We start from the raw sequence: 17,854 nt of genomic DNA, 5'->3' as shown, positions 1-17,854 counted from the left end.
TGACGAAAATGTATTCCCAGTTCTAGGGGGAGAAAACAAAAATGTTAGAAGTGATATAAAATGGAGTGTACCATCATTGTTATATCTTGATCCTCCTACTAAAGAGTCAGAACTAGAAGTTCGACGAATTATGCATTTACAGAGTATAGCTAATCAGTTACCTGATACATTTGCAGATACCAAGACGGTAACTAAATCTCATATACCAGCTGCAAATGCTCCTGCTCGTATCAAAATGCCAAATGAACAAGAAAAGGAGGATGACACACGAGAGCCAAAAACACGCCTGAAGCGTGGTAGACCTGTTGGTTCTAAGGATAAGAATCCTAGGAAACAGAAGAAAGCTGAAATATATGATGCACCCAAAATAGCAGAAAATATTTTGGAAGAAATAAATGATAAGGACTCTGATGAATCAGAGCATCATGAATCGAAAGATAATCATGAGATTTCTATTAATTACATCCATAATAAAAAGATATGGAAAAGGAATGAAAATGATGACATTGGTGATGTTTTCTCATATCTTATGTCAAATGAGGTAAATGAAGATACCAATGATCCAGAACCGAAATCCATATATGAATGTCAAAAGAGACATGATTGGAATAAATGGAAAGAAGCAAAACAAATCGAACTTGATTCGCTTAACAAACGAAAAGTGTTTGGATCTATTGTACTCACACCTGAAGATGTGAGACCAGTTGGGTACAGATGGATTTTCGTTTGAAAACGAAATGAGAAAAATGAGATTACAAGGTATAAAGCTCGCCTTGTAGCCCAAGGATTTTCTCAAAGACCTGGTATTGATTATGAGGAAACATATTCTCCTGTAATGGATGCGATCACATTTAGATTCCTGATGAGTCTAGTCGCTGATAAAAATCTTGAGATGCGTCTCATGGATGTTGTTACAGCTTATCTATACGGATCATTAGATACTGATATCTACATGAAAATCCCTGATGGATTTAAAATGCCAGAAGCATTAAGTTCCAAACCTAAAGAGTTATGTGCAATAAAATTGCAAAGATCATTATATGGGTTAAAACAATCTGGACGTATGTGGTACAATCGTCTCAGTGAACATTTAACAAAAGAAGGATATGTGAATGATCCTATATGCCCATGTGTTTTCATCAAGAAAACAACATCCGGATTTGTGATAATCACGGTATATGTTGATGATCTAAATATTATTGGAACTCAGAAGGAAATACAAAAAGCATCAGAATATCTAAAAGGAGAATTTGAGATGAAAGATCTCGGACAGACACAATATTGTCTTGGCCTTCAAATAGAACATTTTCAAAATGGTATATTTGTACATCAATCTACATACACCAAAAGAGTGTTGAAACGCTTTAATATGGATAAATCTAATCCCCTTAGTACTCCGATGGTCGTCAGATCACTTAACATTGAAAGTGATCCATTTCGACCACCTGAGGAAAAAGAAGAGATACTTGGTTCGGAAGTACCATATCTAAGTGCAATTGGAGCGTTGATGTACCTTGCAAATTGTACACGGCCTGATATATCATTCGCTGTTAATCTTCTAGCAAGATTTAGCTCATCTCCAACACGAAGACATTGGAATGGAATTAAACATGTCTTTCGTTACCTACAAGGGACTATTGATTTAGGCTTATTTTACCCTAGAGATTCAAATGGTCAAATGGTTGGCTTTGCAGATGCAGTATATCTTTCAGATCCACACAAAGCCCGATCGCAAACAGGATATGTTTTTACGATCGGAGGCACTGCTATATCTTGGCGTTCTCAGAAACAAACGCTTGTGGCTACCTCTTCAAATCATGCTGAGATCATCGCACTCCATGAAGCAAGTAAAGAATGCGTATGACTAAGATCAATAAGCCAACACATTTGTTCAAGTAGTGGGATTGACAAAAGTACGAGGCCAACTATTCTATATGAAGACAATGCAGCATGTGTTGCTCAAACGAAGGAAGGATATATCAAAAGTGATAGAACAAAACATATACATCCAAAGTTCTTCTCATACACTCAAGAGCTCGAGAAGAAGAAAGAGATTGAAGTAAGATATGTCCGGTCATGCGACAATGCAGCCGACCTCTTCACAAAAGCACTTCCTACTTCGGTATTCAGAAAACATGTCCATAACATTGGAATGCGTCATCAGAAGGATCTATGACTGCTCAATCGAGGGGGAGCTTACGTAGTTGTACTCTTTTTACCTAACTATGGTTTTTCCCATTGGTTTTTCCTAGAAAGGTTTTTAACGAGGCAACAAAGACGTTAAGCGAGAGCGGAGAGTGACACCGGTCCCCAAGGGGGAGTGTTACGAAACTTAATTTAATACAAGATGGATGATCAAGGGGGAGTGTTATAAGATAAACTTTGAAATGATCCTCCACTCCTTTACCAACTCAAGCACTATGATCATCTACTCATCAAGCACTATGATCACCCACTCATTTACCAAATTAAGCACCATCTTTATTATTTTATGTATTGTTGTTCACTATAAATACCATCACTCATCTCACTCTTTTGTACACCATTACATCTTCTTCTTCTTCCTTATAATAAACTCTCTCACTTATATTAGTGTTATTTGCTTCCTACGGATATTGAATTCTACTCTTATTTAAATTTCTCGATACTATAAATTATAAGTTATTTCATAACAAATCATAATAAATTACACAATAATTGCAATGGAAGGTATTGGTATAACTCTTATATATGAGTTAGAAATTACTTTGGTGTCTCCTTGCAACTTAAAAATTAAACACAACGTTATAATCTGCCATTAAACTTTGCATTGTTTCTTCAATTTAATGTAAAATTTATTCAAACCTAAAAATACCCCTTTTACGATAAATGGGAGTGTTTTAGAGTTCTAGAATTTTAGAAACATAGTAGGTTTACTGTTTACATCTTGAAAGAAACAGAGCTTAGTACCATATGGCGAACTACAATTATAAATTTGCATCGGATTTATGATCTCTCATCCGCTCGAACGGACACTTGTACACTGCGAACATGTTTGTCTATCATCTTTGCAATGGATAGAGATATAGTCGGTGAGACTCCATGTCTTGTTTCATTTCTTTCCCTTCATATATTATATCATACATCACGAGGAAGATAGTTCGTATTGCGTGATAAGATTGTTCACCAATCAATTGTTGGAAACCAGTTTTGAGTACAATCTTCTTACAACACACGGGTGTACAAAAGATTGTTCTTACATTCACGCATGAACATCTGAAACGTGGGCAACTATGTGAATAATATCCACAAAGTAACTAAACATCAGCCGGTTTTTATACCATGTTAAATTTGAAATTATTATGGGTTTTAAATTCAAAACTATTGGCCAATGAGTGGCTTGATTCTTCCTTAATCAAATACTCTCTTCAGTTAGTGCGAAGATGAGTCATTACCCTAATCTCTGAGACAATCGATGTATACTTCAAAGTAGTACGTACTATTATTGAGGAATATGGTAACAAAACTTTATTAATTTTTTTGGGCCTATATAATTTGAGAGCATGGTAGTGCGATATTCTTCACAACGCCTTGGATGAACTTTTGCATAGCAATACGCGACGATCCACCATCCATTAAGGGCCTGACTGGTTTTCCCGATACGACCCGCAAACGCAGTTTTTGCGGTTGGTAGCGGTTGACAATGTTTTGAAACAATCATACAAACCACTACAAATCGCTCCAAACCGCTCCGAACCTCTTAAAATCAAAAGTTAGTTCCAGCTAGCGTTTGCGTTTGCGGACGGTTGCAGGTGGAAAAATAAATATAAAATTATTTTCAAATTAAAATTTAAAAATGGAAATATTATAAATAAAAATATATACATATTTTATATATTAATTAAAATTCACAAACAATATCACAATTTGCTTTATAAAAACTTTAAACGAACTATTTATTAGAATTTTTAAACATTTCTATACACACATATATAAAGATATACACATATATAAAACGAAATAAAATATTTTTTAAAATTTTTTAATATAAATCTTCAAAACAAATTTTATTAAAATTATAATTTTCAACTAATTTGAATTTTTTATAAATAAACCTAATATTTTTATTAATCATATTATACTGATAATTATTATATTTTATTACAATAGTATGTTTTTTATATTTTTTTAATGTTATAATATGTTGATATAGGTAATTTATTATTAAACCGCTGCAATATCTTATAATTAACCAGTCACAGCTATCCCGTAAACGCAATAATTTTTAAACGTTGTACCAGTCATACAAAACGCTTAATAACGCTTGAAACCGCAACCACCCACATCCGCAAACATCCGCATCCGCAACCGCAACCGCTACGTTTAAACCAGTCGGACCCTAAAGCTGCATGACATTTCTTGCTCATCTCCTTCACTCTCTTCCTCACCTCACTATCCTGCTCCATCAGACACCTCACTGCTCTCTCAATATCCTCCGCCTTCACCAAGTCCACCGCCGCCACTCCACCCAAATGATCGCCTCTCCAGTACCTTTTAATCTGCACGGCCAGTCCAAGCTCCTCCACCATCTCAAACGCGTTGAACTTCTGCTCTGCGTATAACGGCCACGCAGCTGTCGGAACACCGAACCAAAGACTCTCGAGCAAAGAGTTCCACCCACAGTGACTGACAAAACCTCCTATCGCTTGCTTCGCGAGAATAGCCACCTGCGGGGCCATCCGATCACCTTCCCTCTCTCTTGCGTCCGTTCCAAGAACCCTTTCGGGAGAACTTCTTCAAGATTCTTAAACTCTTCAGGATGTATGTTTAGTATATTCGGTGAAGAGCGACGGAGAGACCATAAGAAAGTGTGCCCACTTCGTTCAAGTGCGACTGCGAGTTCTTGTACTTGGTCCTCACTGAAGCCTCCCATGCTCCCAAAACATAGAAATACTACTGATCTAGCCGGTTGCTCGTCCAGCCACTGTAAAATCTCCACTTGTGTCTCGTCCACTTGGTGCTCAAGATACAAAAGTGGTCCAACGAGTAAGCTTGAGGAATGATAATATTAGTATCACCACCGCTCCAGAGATATTCCAACACGTAAGGTTCCAGCTCAGCAACAGTATTTACGAGAATGCCCTTCATCTCTTTGAATCTTCTTGAGTGGTTCACATAGATGGGGAGCCACAGTTCCGATGCAAGGCCGTGTGGAAGACATTTCACCGGATAAGGACGAGTCAAACCGGGGATGACTAACTCGGCTTCCGAGTCTTCGAAATCACTTTCTCTAACATGGTAGTTATTATTATCGTATAGGTGCTGAACGTGAAATCCTAGTGCGAGTACCCCGGCGTTTGACGTGTAGAAAAGATAACTCGGGACGTGAAACTCGTTCGCCACGTCGATCAACGAAGTACAGAACATGTCGAGGACGAAGCCAGCGATCTTTGGTGAGTTTGGTAGTGTGGAGTAGTAGTCGAAGAGCTTTGCAACGGCGCGTCTCACAGTTGGGATGTGGTTCTCGATATGCATGTCAAGCGTCCTAGGCTCAGGTCCGACCGTTGTTTGGTCTCCGGCGGAGATAACTTCGTAGCGGAGGCGGTCATTGGATGCGGCAGAGAGAGCTTCCACGTAGGGGGAAGCAGCGGCTGCGCTTCCGGAGAGGAAAGGAAGGATGAGAACGGAGATAGTGAGGCGGTTTTCTTGGTCGACTAGTAGCTTCGCCATCTCCACTGTTGATCTGAGGTGGATACGGTATGAAGACAAGCTCGAAGTTCATTTTTTTCCATCTTCTTTTGCTTTTCTCTGTTTGTGTTTCTTTTTGTCTGTGTTATGTTCTATAGATTTACGAGATTTGATTAATAGTAAGCTTTACCAATCGCATCGAGTTTTTAGTTCTTTGTGAATTATTAACAGGTTCTGGTTAACCGATGTGTCCGTTTTCTAGCCTGTGTTTTTTTTATTCTCAATAATAAAAACAAACTAAATATCCTGGCATGTTATCTTGGTGAAGACTTTTTGTATGAGCATGGGCGACATATAAACATGTGGTCACAAGTTTCTCACATCCCTCAACGTATTATTAGACCAGCCTTATCAAAAGAAGGGGTCATCAAATCAAGTATTTTTCTAACAGACAATGATCTCAGCTATACAATTTTAAGATTCTTAGAACATATGCGAAGAAAGTATACCAGTTTTTTTAGCTAAATTATAAATATCATTAGATGATTAAAGGTTTTACAAACGCACGACCTTAAGGGCAACATTATTGCAGGAACTTTAATTTTAGTCCTTAGAATTTTTTATTATTATTGTTATGGTAAGGACATTGTTAAGAAAATTTATGTAATGTGATGATTATTGGTGGGACTTTAACATATCCGACAACTTCCTCTTCTGCGTGTAAAATAAAGATTATCCTTGATCCTTGTACAATTTTTCCCGCAAAATAACAACAAAAATTGCTAGCAGACTAGAGACAAGTGTAACACAATGTCACCTTCTTGAGATAAAAATGGAACAAAAACAGCAACTCAAAAGTCTAGCAGACATCTAAAGATTGGTATCCTTCTGCAACATAACTTTACAATTTTGTTCACAATCAAATCTTTGTTGAGAGTACACGAATCATATAACCTAAAGTCAGCTTGCCCAGTTGAATATTAAAGAAAAGAGCTTACCCGTCGTTTGGTTTTGCTCATACTTTCTTCCTCTTTCTGAGGAGAAACATCTTTAGGACGCGGAGTTCTCTTGTACTTAGATTTTGTTGATCTTGAAGGCGCCATTAGCTAAGCCTCTTCTATACAACCTTTTCAAAACTGAAACCATGTTTAGTTTTACCAAAGATTCAAAACCCAATAGCACTATAAATCACAAAAGCTCAATCCTACATCTATCTGTTAATACAGCAAGCAGAAACCTAATTGATTCTACAATTGCTTCATCTATCAGTTTCAACAGTACTTCCGCTCAAACCCCGAAGAAATGATTAAGATATAGCTTTCTCCGAATTTGAAATCAATCTCCTTAAGCAACTCTAGGTTAGTTTATACTCGGCAAATTCGAATCACACGACCTGAAACCTCTCGATTTTAAGCTTCAAATTTCAAATCGAAAGCTCACAAATTCAAAGAAACAATGAATTGAGCTCAATTGTTTCAATATTTCATGAGAATAAACAAAATTAGAAATCGAAACTAATTGATCAGAACAAAAATCAAACAAATTCGGTATACTGTTATCGTTTAGATGTATTCATCGACGAGGTAGATCAAAGATTCAACAAAAATTCAACGGAAAACAACATACCTTTTTTTATCGAAAACGGAGGAGAATCCAAGGATGTCGAGTCTGGAGACAACAGATCGGTCTTGTGTTGCGAACTAACCGAGAGGATTTCGTTTGCGGGATGAAATCGTCGGAACACCTATCTCCAAATGCTTCACCGTCGAGAGCGAAGTGAATCGGGAGAGGAAGAAGCACGACTTCAATCCGTGCTCACAAGCTGCCAGCTGGCACGTAAGGACCAAAAAAAAAAGTTCTTAGTTAAGGTCGTCCTTCATTTTATTGCTTATTTTTTATTTTCTTTTCAGCCCAAAATATCTAAGGACGCGGCCCAAGGACAGCAATAATGTTGCCCTAAGAGATCATTAACCGGTCTCTTAACCCATCTCTTAGTGTTATTACAATTAAAAAAAAAAGGCAAATCTCCAAAATAACACATTTCTAAATTTATATCAGAAAACTAGCACTCAAAAACTAAAATGACCAAAATATCATTTTATCTTTTAAATATTTTAATTTTTTTATTTTTCAAAATTTGAAATCTTATCCCAAAACCTCATTTCTCAACTCTAAACCCTAAACCCTAAACTCTAAACCCTAAACCCTAAACCCTAAACCCTAAACCCTAAACCCTAAATCCTAAATCCCACCCTTTTACTCTAAACCATAAGTTTGTGACTTTTGATAAAACATTAAGTGCTATTTTTGTGACTTTTGACCTTGAGTGCTAGTTTGAGAACAAAAACTTGATTTATTGCTATTTTTGTCTTTTTTCTCTTAAAAAAAGGCAATTATATTAAGCCACGTCGCTCTCTCTTGTTCCCGTCGAATCTCTCGTTCAGATGAATCGTCTCATCTCTTCCTCACTTTTGATTGATAATACTCATGAGTCAATAGAGAGGAGGAGGGAAGGATAATGGAATCAATGCTCTCTCTGATTGAATTAATGTTCTCTCTGATGCTTTCCTTGAATCAATAGAGAGGAGGAGGGAAGGATAATGGAATCGAAACCCAGTGGACCAGTGGCGTTAACAGCGGAAGAAGAAGCCGTTTCCTTGAATCAGTCTCTCTCTCTCTCTATCTGAAACCATTAAGCGTGTCATCAGATCAAATCGTGTCATTGTTGAAGGAAAGAATCTGGTGAGTCAGTCTTTTGAATCATTGTGTGTTATGTATGTATATATTGTTTGCTCAGTTTTTGCGTTGAAAGAATGAGTGTATAAGCTCTTTTTTTCCCTTTGATTGCGTTTCTGGAGTATGAACTAGTACTGAATCAGTCTTCACTTGATTCTTACCTTTAACTTGAAGCATCGATTGGTTGGTTGAAAAAACTCACACAGTGGGTCTAATTATGTGGATTTTGCTACATTTTGTTTTGAGTTGTTAAAGTTTTCGTTTTGGATCCTCTAGCTTGCTTCTTTGGCTACTCACTGAGACTCTGTTTTGTATAGCTTGTGTATCATTTTCTGATGTTTTCCCTCTGGATTGGCAGATCAAGAAGCATATCAAGGGAGGTCCTGATCATGGGATATTCACGGTAGATACAACAGATAGGTGTTTGGTTTTTGTGTTTTGTCTTTCTTTCTCTAATGAGCTCCATCATCAAAAACACGGGGAGCACGCTCGGTGCTTGTGGTGATCTGAACAGAAACGTGCTTGCTCCGGCTGCGTCTTACAATGTTTATAGTATAAAGAATCAATCTTTTTTCTGAATTTTTTTTGAGTGTCTTGATTTGATGCAAACAGCTAAGCATTGTCAATGTCGATAAGTTAAGAATGCTTGATGGACTGATGGGGTTTGTCTTTGTGTTCTGGTTTTGATATGTGGACGATGTCGTTTACAGGAACGCAGTAGAAAGGCAGGGCGTGCGAGAAGACAGTGTACCCTATGGAGCTTCTCTCAGCTGATGGTGTCCCTTTTCACAAGTCTTGCTTCAAGTGCTCTCACTGCAAATCCACCCTTCAAGTCAGTTTTTTTACTTCCCCCTTTCATCACTCTCTGTCTATGAATATCAACGAATGTTTGATAATAACTTGGATTGTCTACGTTGATATTTTCATATGTTTGTTCTTCCTTCTTTTTCTCATGTTCTTTCTTCACATGTGTTCTTGTTAATTTTTTTTTTAAGAACCCCTAAATAAGAGATTCCCATTGGAACACAAATATGTTAGTGTCTCTTAACTAGATTTCTTAAGTAACATTTAATACTTAAAAATGATTAAGAGATCCAAAGTGGATTTTTGGGTTAATGATGCTCTAAGACTGCTTCACCCCCAAAAACAAATAAAAACATGGTGAAAACAAATTTGATGGCTGAAGTAAACAACAATGAGCTCATCTCAACCAACTAGACATTACGGAGGAGAAATTCTTTCTGTGTCTCCTCGCTGTTATCCCGTTTGTAATCTCCCTGTCAATCCCCTGAAATATTGTAGAAGCAGGAAAAGATGTTTGGTTGTGAATCAAGTTATTCCTTTGTTTCCAGAGATGGTACACTGAAGCCTGGCAAGCCATACGGCGAAGTATAGCTGTAGAAGAAAATGTTATTGTATCATTCTCAATTAATGGGCGAAGAGTATCAGCTTAAGTAAAAGTATATTTCTACACCTGTTTAAGATTTTGTAATCTTGGTTTATTAAATGAATTTTAGTCGAACAAAAAACAGACATGCTGATAATTACCAATGTTCTAAAAAACTGTGTAGGCGGTGCTTACATGCTAGGCATTATAAGACACTGCCGATTACTTTCTAAACCAACTAGAAAAATATAATATTGTAATAATATATAATTTATTATTTATTATTCATAAATTATAATAATTAATATATTATAATATAGATCTTATAGAAATAAAGTAATATGCATTTTATCTTTTTAAAATAATAATATTTAATATAAAACATTATACATATTTAATAGAAAAATTCTCTGAGATAGACCTAAAATTTTTTGTCACAAATATAAACCTTAAAAATAAAAATGACCAAAATAAACTTAAATGTTTTATCAAAAGAAATAAATATACACTTATACCTTTAAAGTTTATTAATATAGACATTAGGATTTAAAGTTAAGGGTAAGGTTTAGGGTTTAAGGTTTAGGGTTTAGGGTTTAGAGTTTAGGGTTTAGAGTTGAGAATTGGGGTTTTGTGGATATGATTTCAAATTAAAAACAATAAAATAAATTTAAAGTTTTCAAAATTAAAAAAAATGCTATTTTGGTCTTTTTAATTTTTAAGGTCTATTTTTGTGACAAAAACTTAAAAAAATATATATATTTGAGAGAATAGCCTTATTTAATATATTGTTATAATTTATAAACTGTTATAAACCATATGATAGTTGTCCATAACCGGTCCGGTCCATAAACCGGCCCAACACCTAGAGAGAGAGAGAGGCGGCCGCACAACAAGAGTTGTCCATAACCGGTCCGGTCCATATTTATGTCTTTTCTTTTATCTCTTTGTAACTCCCATATATAAGGGCACCTTATGATTGATTAATATAACAAGAACTTACAGATTCCAATCTCTTAAGTTTACAGCACGTTATCAGCACGAAACTCTAAATCCATAAGATAATACTCAAAATCAACAAACACTGAAACCCTAGCCGGCTTGAACCCTAATCTTCCCGGCGAGAAATCTAAACCCCGATCGCGATACAAACCATCCCGATCCCTAACCTGTTCGCGACCTGATCAACCCGATCTCAGCTCATCCAGCTCGCGTTCCCGACTTGCTCCAGCTCGTTCGCGACAGACGTTCGCGACCCGATAGACGCGATCCCGTTCCTGATTGCTCCAGCTCGTTCGCGACATCAGCCTCAATCCGTTCGCGACCCGATAGGAAGCAGCTCGATCCAATAGGAGTCAGCCCACGACCCGTTCGTGTTCAGCTCGGGGTTCATCCTTCTTGGTGGTCCGGTTTCAACAAACATCTAGGTTAAAAGGTAATTCAAAATCTAAGAACCTATGAATCGAATTTGGATTGTTTGATAAAGAATGAAACCATAAAACCTAATCTTTATGAATAAAGCCATAGTGTAATAGATCAAACCCTAATGAGTAAATCGAAGCTCTAAAGTTCGATACGCCAAACCCTAAATCGAGATTGATCTATTGATCAATTAAAATCAAAATCTTTGATGGTTTTGAATCTCAAATCAATCTCTTTTGATCTAAGATCAAAATCGAAACACTAAACCCTAATTTGAAAATCGTTTCGATTGTTTGATTGTTTTGAGAATTGATTGTCTTGATCACCTAGAACTGTTGCTAAGATTGTTTAAACTTGAATCTGAATGAAATGAAATTGTTTTGCTTGTTTAAACTGAAACCCCAATTGAAACCGCCTGTTTGATAAGTGTTTCCTTATAACGTAGTCTTGATTGTTTTGATATCGAATCTGAAACTGCATGCTAAGGTTAATTTTTCTAGACTTAATCATACCTCGTGGCCGTGCGGCCTTGTTGCATTCATACCTAATCTGATCACATTGATTGATTGCAATTACACTTAGAACCTTATGCTAGAATGGTAATGAATTGAATCAAATAGCTGTGTGATTGTTCTTTGACTTGGCCGAGAGGTTTTGATTGCATCATGAACTGATAGAAATCATCTATGCTAGGATTGCAATTTCACAAATGAATTTAATGCATTAAACCGAACTGATTGCATCCATAGTCGTGCGGCTTGTTCTCTGTCTTGGCCGTGAGGCTTCATTGTTGGCCGTGAGGCTTCCTTGTTGGCCGTTAAGGCTTATTGCTTTGTTTGATCATTAGAATTGCTAAATTATATAATCTATGATTTGAGATGTCGAAAATCAACCTGGATTTTGCTGCCCTAAATCTCTCTGGAGATAATTATTTACAGTGGACATTGGATACAAAGATTATCCTAAAGTCAAAAAGACTTGGTGAATGTATAATAGAAGGCAATAATGCAAATGAGAAAGATTGATACAGGGCAATATTAATTATTCGCCATCATCTTATTGAGAGTCTCAAAGATCAGTATCTGACAATTGAGAATCCTCTAGACCTTTGGACAGAATTCAAATCGAGATATGATCACCAAAGAAATGTGTTATTACCAAAAGCTATGGAGGAATCTCAGAATCCAGGACTACAAGTCCGTGGATGAGTCTATTGCGAGCTAAGCCTCCAATACTGATGAGAAACAATGAATTGAGACCTCTTGGAACAACCCCATTACCTGAAGCCAATAAGGACGCAAAGGAAAAGAAAGAATCCAAAGAATCTAACCACGTCCAGGATGATAGACCACACGAACATGGCCGTGGAGGGTAGAAAGGACGTGGCCATGGCTACTATTATACATTTGGCTGTGGGAACCACTATGGCAAAGGCCGTGGATATCAACCTAATTAGATACCATGATCGAGGCAGAGACCGTGGTATATCCTTTAAACCACCAAGCTCGACCAAATCAGTATGCCATAGATGTGGAATGGGGAACCATTGAGTTAAGATATGTAGGACTCCCAAACATCTTTGTGACCTCTATCAAGAGAGTCTGAAAGGGAAGAATCTTGAAGCCCACTTGGTATATAAAGATGGTAAAGATGATTTTGATCATGAAAGAGATGATCCTACGGAATATGAAACTCTTGATTGCCTAAAAGAATAATGTTGATTTCGACTTCTGTGTTTGTTTTGCTTTTATACTTGCTTTGTTTTATCACTTTGAATTTATTTAATTACTTTTTTTTTCTCCAAACATAATAAAAGGAATGAGTGATTTTTTTTTCAAATATATAAGTTTATAAGAAATATTGCGGGTATAGCCATTCTCATGATAAGCTACGACCAGACTAAAGAAATTTAATGATTTATATTCACTTGCCCATTGAGTTTAAAAGATATAAGAGTGGTTTCCATATTGAAACAATGGGCAAAGGAAATAAAAAGTTCCTTTTAGATATATAAAATTCGCTCAATACCATAGAAAAATGGTCGAAACTATACATGCATTCTCTACTGGTCTTTACTATGCCAAGATCAGGATCGGATGATAGAGGCTAAATGCCTGCGAAAAATATTCACTTTATGGCATAACCGGATTGGCCATCCTGGTTCAAACATGATGCGAAATTGATATACAAATGGACACACATTGAAAGAAAGAAAGAGTTATCCCAAAGAATCTCACTTGTGTAGCATGTACACAAGGGAAACTCATTGATAAGCCATCACCAGTCAAAAAGACTAAGTAAATAATAAACTGGTGAATACATGTCTCAAGCGTTTAAATGATTATGGTATGTCCATGGGGGTAAGTGTGGACAATTCCGTGATACATGTCCATACCAAGTACGGCTTGACCGAAATCTTTTATTAAACGCATACGGCTGATTGCTAGACCATTACTTATGAGGTCAAAACTCCCAGTCACAGCTTGGGCCACACGAAATGTACATGCATCTAAGTTAATACGCATCAGGCCATTTAGTAAGCATAGATATTCCCCATCAATTAGATAACAGGTCAAGAACCAGATATATCCCATCGTAAGACATTTGGATGCGCCGTTTATATACAAATTACTCCACCACAGAGAAATAAGATGGGACCTCAAAGGAGGATGGGGATATATGTTGGACATGATTCTCCCACGATTATTAAGTACCTTGAGCCAAATATGGGTGATCAATTTGAGGCCAGGTACACGGATTAGGGGAAAAAAGGTAATAAGCTGGTAAAAGAGTAAACAAAATTACATGGAATCATACATCCTTATATTGGCAAGATCCTCGGATTCAAGAATGAGATTTAGAAGTCCAAAAGATTATACAAAAGCTAGCTTAAACAATTGCCAGATTCCGTTACTGACCCGAATAGAATGACTAAGTCATATATACTAGCTGTAAATACACCAAATTCAAATTGATGTTCAAGAAGGACACAATCAAGTTGCTACTGAGTCTAAGGCACGTTTGAAACGTGGTAGACCAATAAAGTTCCAAAGATAAGATCCCTTGGATATTAAAGAAAGGTGCTAATGAATCCGTGGACGAGGGAATCCTAGACATGGTCGATCCTAAGATGGAAAAACTTAAAAGCCACGGCCGTGGATGAGGAAACCATAAACATGGTTGTACCTAAGGTGCCTAACAATGAGGCTTGGGACGCCAAGCTTCAAGGTACTGAAGGTCATAATGAAACCTCAATAAGTTATGTCATGTCCAGGACACAAATGGAACAAGAGAAAGAATGTCGACATTGATGATATATTTGCATGCAGTGTAGCACTTGAGATTATGAAATGAATGAGGATCATGAACCCACGTCCATACATGAGTGCACTCAACAAATCAGATTATATCAAATGGAAAGGGGACGTGGAGTTAAGTTCATTAAGAAAAGAGAGGTTTTGGTCCCATAGTTCGGACACCTCTAGATGTGAAACCAGTTGGACAAAAAAGTTGTGAAAGAAATGATACATAGCGAGATAGCAAGATATAAGGCACGGCCGTATGCACAATGATTCCACAAAGACCAGGAATCAATTATGAGGAGACATACTCTCATGTGGTGGATGCAACAAACATTTAGATTCCTAACAAGTCTGGCCATAAAAGAAGAAAAATAGACTTGCGGTTAAAGGATGTAGAACCGCCTACTTGTATGGTCCACTGGATAATGAGATATATATAAAAGTCCAAGAAGGTATTGAGTTGTCAAATGCAACAGGTTCTCGAGAACTAAAGTATACAAGTATATGTTAATGATCTAAAATATCCTAGGAACCTCTGGAGAGACTTTCAAACGATTATCTAAAGAAATAGATTGAAATAAAAATTTGGGACAAACAAAGTTTTGTTTAGGATTACAAATTGAACATCTAAAAGATGGAATCCTTGTGCATCAAAAAACTTATAGAAAGGTATTCAAACGGTTTTAACATGGACCAATGCTCTCCCATTGAGTTGTCCCATAAGGTCCCTTGGTCCGGACACAAACCCATTGTAAGTCCCAAAAAGGACATGGTTATGAGTACCCCTGACTTGGACACGGATCCTTTGGTCCCAAGAAGGACAAGAAATATGTCTTTGGTCCGGTAAATTCCCTTACCCAAGTGCCATTGTCGCCTTGATGTAATAGGCAAGCCATACTAGGCCGGACATGTGTTCTTGCCGTGAATCTCTTATATATGTTTAGCTCATGTTCGACCACGAGGCACTGAAAATAAAGACATACACGTCCCTTACCTTAAGTACTGTTGGTGCCTTGCCTTGATGTATTTGTCATGTCATACACATCCGGACATGAGTATTGATGTAAACCTATTGTCTAGGTTTAGGTCATGTCCAACTAAAAATTTGGGATTACATTATACTAACCAAAACCTAAAGAAGGGTTAATATGTTTTGATTGATACAAGTTATCTCTCGGATCCACAATGATATATCCCAGGCAAGTTATGTCTTTGCAACGCGGTAGCACTACTTTACCTTGGTATTGAGACCATTAGTCATTGGCGTCCATGAAGCTCAACCATCAGGTTGGGATGCGTCGACTGAAAGACCTTCAGTGATGTTCGCATCAGGGGTAGTAATACGTGTTGTACTCTTTTTTCTTCATCATGGTTTTGTCTCATTGGGTTTTCCTGATAAGGTTTTAATGAGGCAACATCCAAAGCGTATTACAAACTCTGAATGGTTATGACATCCAAGGAGAAGTGTTATAAACCATATGATGGATGTCCATAACCGGTCCGGTCCATAAACCGGCCCAACACCTAGAGAGAGAGAGAGAGAGGCGGCCGCACAACAAGAGGAGGCAGAGGCGGCTTAGTAAAGGGGAAACCCTAGTTTCCTTTTCCTTGTATTTGTACACTTTCCATATTTATATCTTTCCTTTTATCACTTTGTAACTCTCATATATAAGGGCATCTTATGATTGATTAATATAACAAGAACTTACAGATTACAATCTCTTAAGTTTACAACACAAACGCCTAACTAATAATCTAGGCGCCCGCTTAATTGTTTTAGGCGCTTGGCGCTAGGTCATTTCCCGACCGGTTTCTTGAACATTGAAAAGTCCATAATGTTTCCTCCTTTCCTTTTCAGTCTAAAATATCTTTTCATTTCTTATGCAATGTTCTTATGATCAATTTTGATATAAGGTCACTGAGCTATTTTCTTGTAGACTACATTCTTAAATGTTGGTCGTGGTGAAATCGGTTTAAAGATCCCTCCAAATACATAATTTTTTTTCTCGTGTAACTGTATGTGCTGTGATTGGGCTTAAAAAGAAAAGGCTAGATTTCAGTTATTGGGCTATCTTTAACAACAGAACCCTAAATAAAAACCAAGGAGAATGTTGTAGCCGCAAGGCAATAAAGAAAACCCTAATTTTAGAAGGTCAAATCCATCTAAGTCCGTATATATATAGTTCGCCTTCTTCTAATAATTCAAAACACAAGAGCTGCTTCTCTCTATCTTTCTCTTTAATGCCTGGTTTCACAATGTTCACTAGGGTCTTTATGTTATTGATTCGTTTTCGTTTAGGGCGTGAAAGAGGATATGGTGATGAAACGAATAATTTCGTGGACTAGAGTTTCAGATCTGGGCTCTTCACCCAGAAGTTGAAGATATAACCCTTGGCTGTCTGAGTATCTCTCTTTACGCTCACCACCTCAATCATAAACGTTATTTTTTCTTCTTCTTTATTTATATTTAGCCGATGAGGATAGAATAATTATCTTAGCGGATTTCAGTTAGGTTTTAAGATCAATGATCTGAATTGTTACACACACTGAGGCTATTTTTTTCTATAACTAATTTGAAAGATAGAACTTTAGTTGTTTGTTTTGTGTTTAATTGTTTTGATGCGATGATGATAAAACAGCACGGAGGTGCATGAAGGGCAGTGGACAAAATAGAAAATGTTTTGCCGTGAGCTCTCTTAATTAAACGACTTCTCCTTCCACTGAGCATTATTACCTTTTTAATATATGATGATAGTAAAGGCGTCTTTTACCAATTCTGAGGGATAAAATCTGTTCCTTTAGGTATAATGGCATTGACGCAAGATTAATTAAGTTGTGGTATATCCTGATCATCTTACTTCTTTTCTATGTTATTTGATCCTGGAAATGCCTCATACATTTGATTCATATACTTTTTAATTTCCTTGTATAAGGAATGTTCAACCTGTGTACGAATAAACATGTGAGTGTAACTAGATACTCAGTATTGTTATCTTTAATTAGCATCACGAAATTTGACGAGGCAGCTATCGCAAATCAAACTTGTCTTACCACACAGCCGTCTTTTCAGAGATGGGAATGTCAGTAAAACACTTTATATTTGAAATTTGGTATGCAATAAATATATACATATACTTTGTCTACTTGGTGAGTCGATATCGTTGAAAGGAGCAGTGATGAAATAAATTATGAGAAGCCGAGGAAATTGCATCTAATAACTATGTAATCACTACAAGAAAACAGCGGTATTCTGACGGAAATTCCGATGGAAAATGAAATCCTCCGAATATCCAGAAGAATTTCCGAGGATATTCCGAGGAAACACAAAATTTGGTTTCCTCGG

General features: G+C 36.9%; 1 long non-coding RNA gene, 3 other non-coding genes and 2 pseudogenes across 4 annotated transcripts; 5 read left to right on the top strand and 1 right to left on the bottom strand.

Moving 5' to 3' along the window:
• Window positions 1-3,358: 3,358 nt before the first annotated feature.
• On the bottom strand, window positions 3,359-5,956 carry LOC106373810 (annotated as a pseudogene).
• Window positions 5,957-8,081: 2,125 nt separating this feature from the next.
• Window positions 8,082-9,498, top strand: LOC125580221. Its single transcript, XR_007317971.1, has 3 exons — window positions 8,082-8,409; window positions 8,762-8,806; window positions 9,114-9,498. It is a non-coding gene; the product is annotated as an uncharacterized LOC125580221 (long non-coding RNA).
• Window positions 9,499-16,819: 7,321 nt separating this feature from the next.
• On the top strand, window positions 16,820-16,922 carry LOC125581178. Its single transcript, XR_007318886.1, has one exon. It is a non-coding gene; the product is annotated as a small nucleolar RNA Z157/R69/R10 (small nucleolar RNA).
• A 57-nt stretch (window positions 16,923-16,979) lies between these two features.
• Window positions 16,980-17,066, top strand: LOC125581182. The gene has a single exon (XR_007318890.1). It is a non-coding gene; the product is annotated as a small nucleolar RNA R11/Z151 (small nucleolar RNA).
• A 63-nt stretch (window positions 17,067-17,129) lies between these two features.
• On the top strand, window positions 17,130-17,240 carry LOC125581184 (annotated as a pseudogene).
• A 40-nt stretch (window positions 17,241-17,280) lies between these two features.
• On the top strand, window positions 17,281-17,412 carry LOC125581197. The gene has a single exon (XR_007318904.1). It is a non-coding gene; the product is annotated as a small nucleolar RNA snoR80 (small nucleolar RNA).
• Window positions 17,413-17,854: the final 442 nt, after the last annotated feature.

Source organism: Brassica napus, chromosome C1 (genome assembly GCF_020379485.1).
Source record: "Brassica napus cultivar Da-Ae chromosome C1, Da-Ae, whole genome shotgun sequence".
NCBI classification, from domain to species: Eukaryota; Viridiplantae; Streptophyta; class Magnoliopsida; order Brassicales; family Brassicaceae; genus Brassica; species Brassica napus.
The sequence above is the reverse complement of the archived record's forward strand: the minus strand, read 5'-3'. Positions and strand labels throughout refer to the sequence as shown.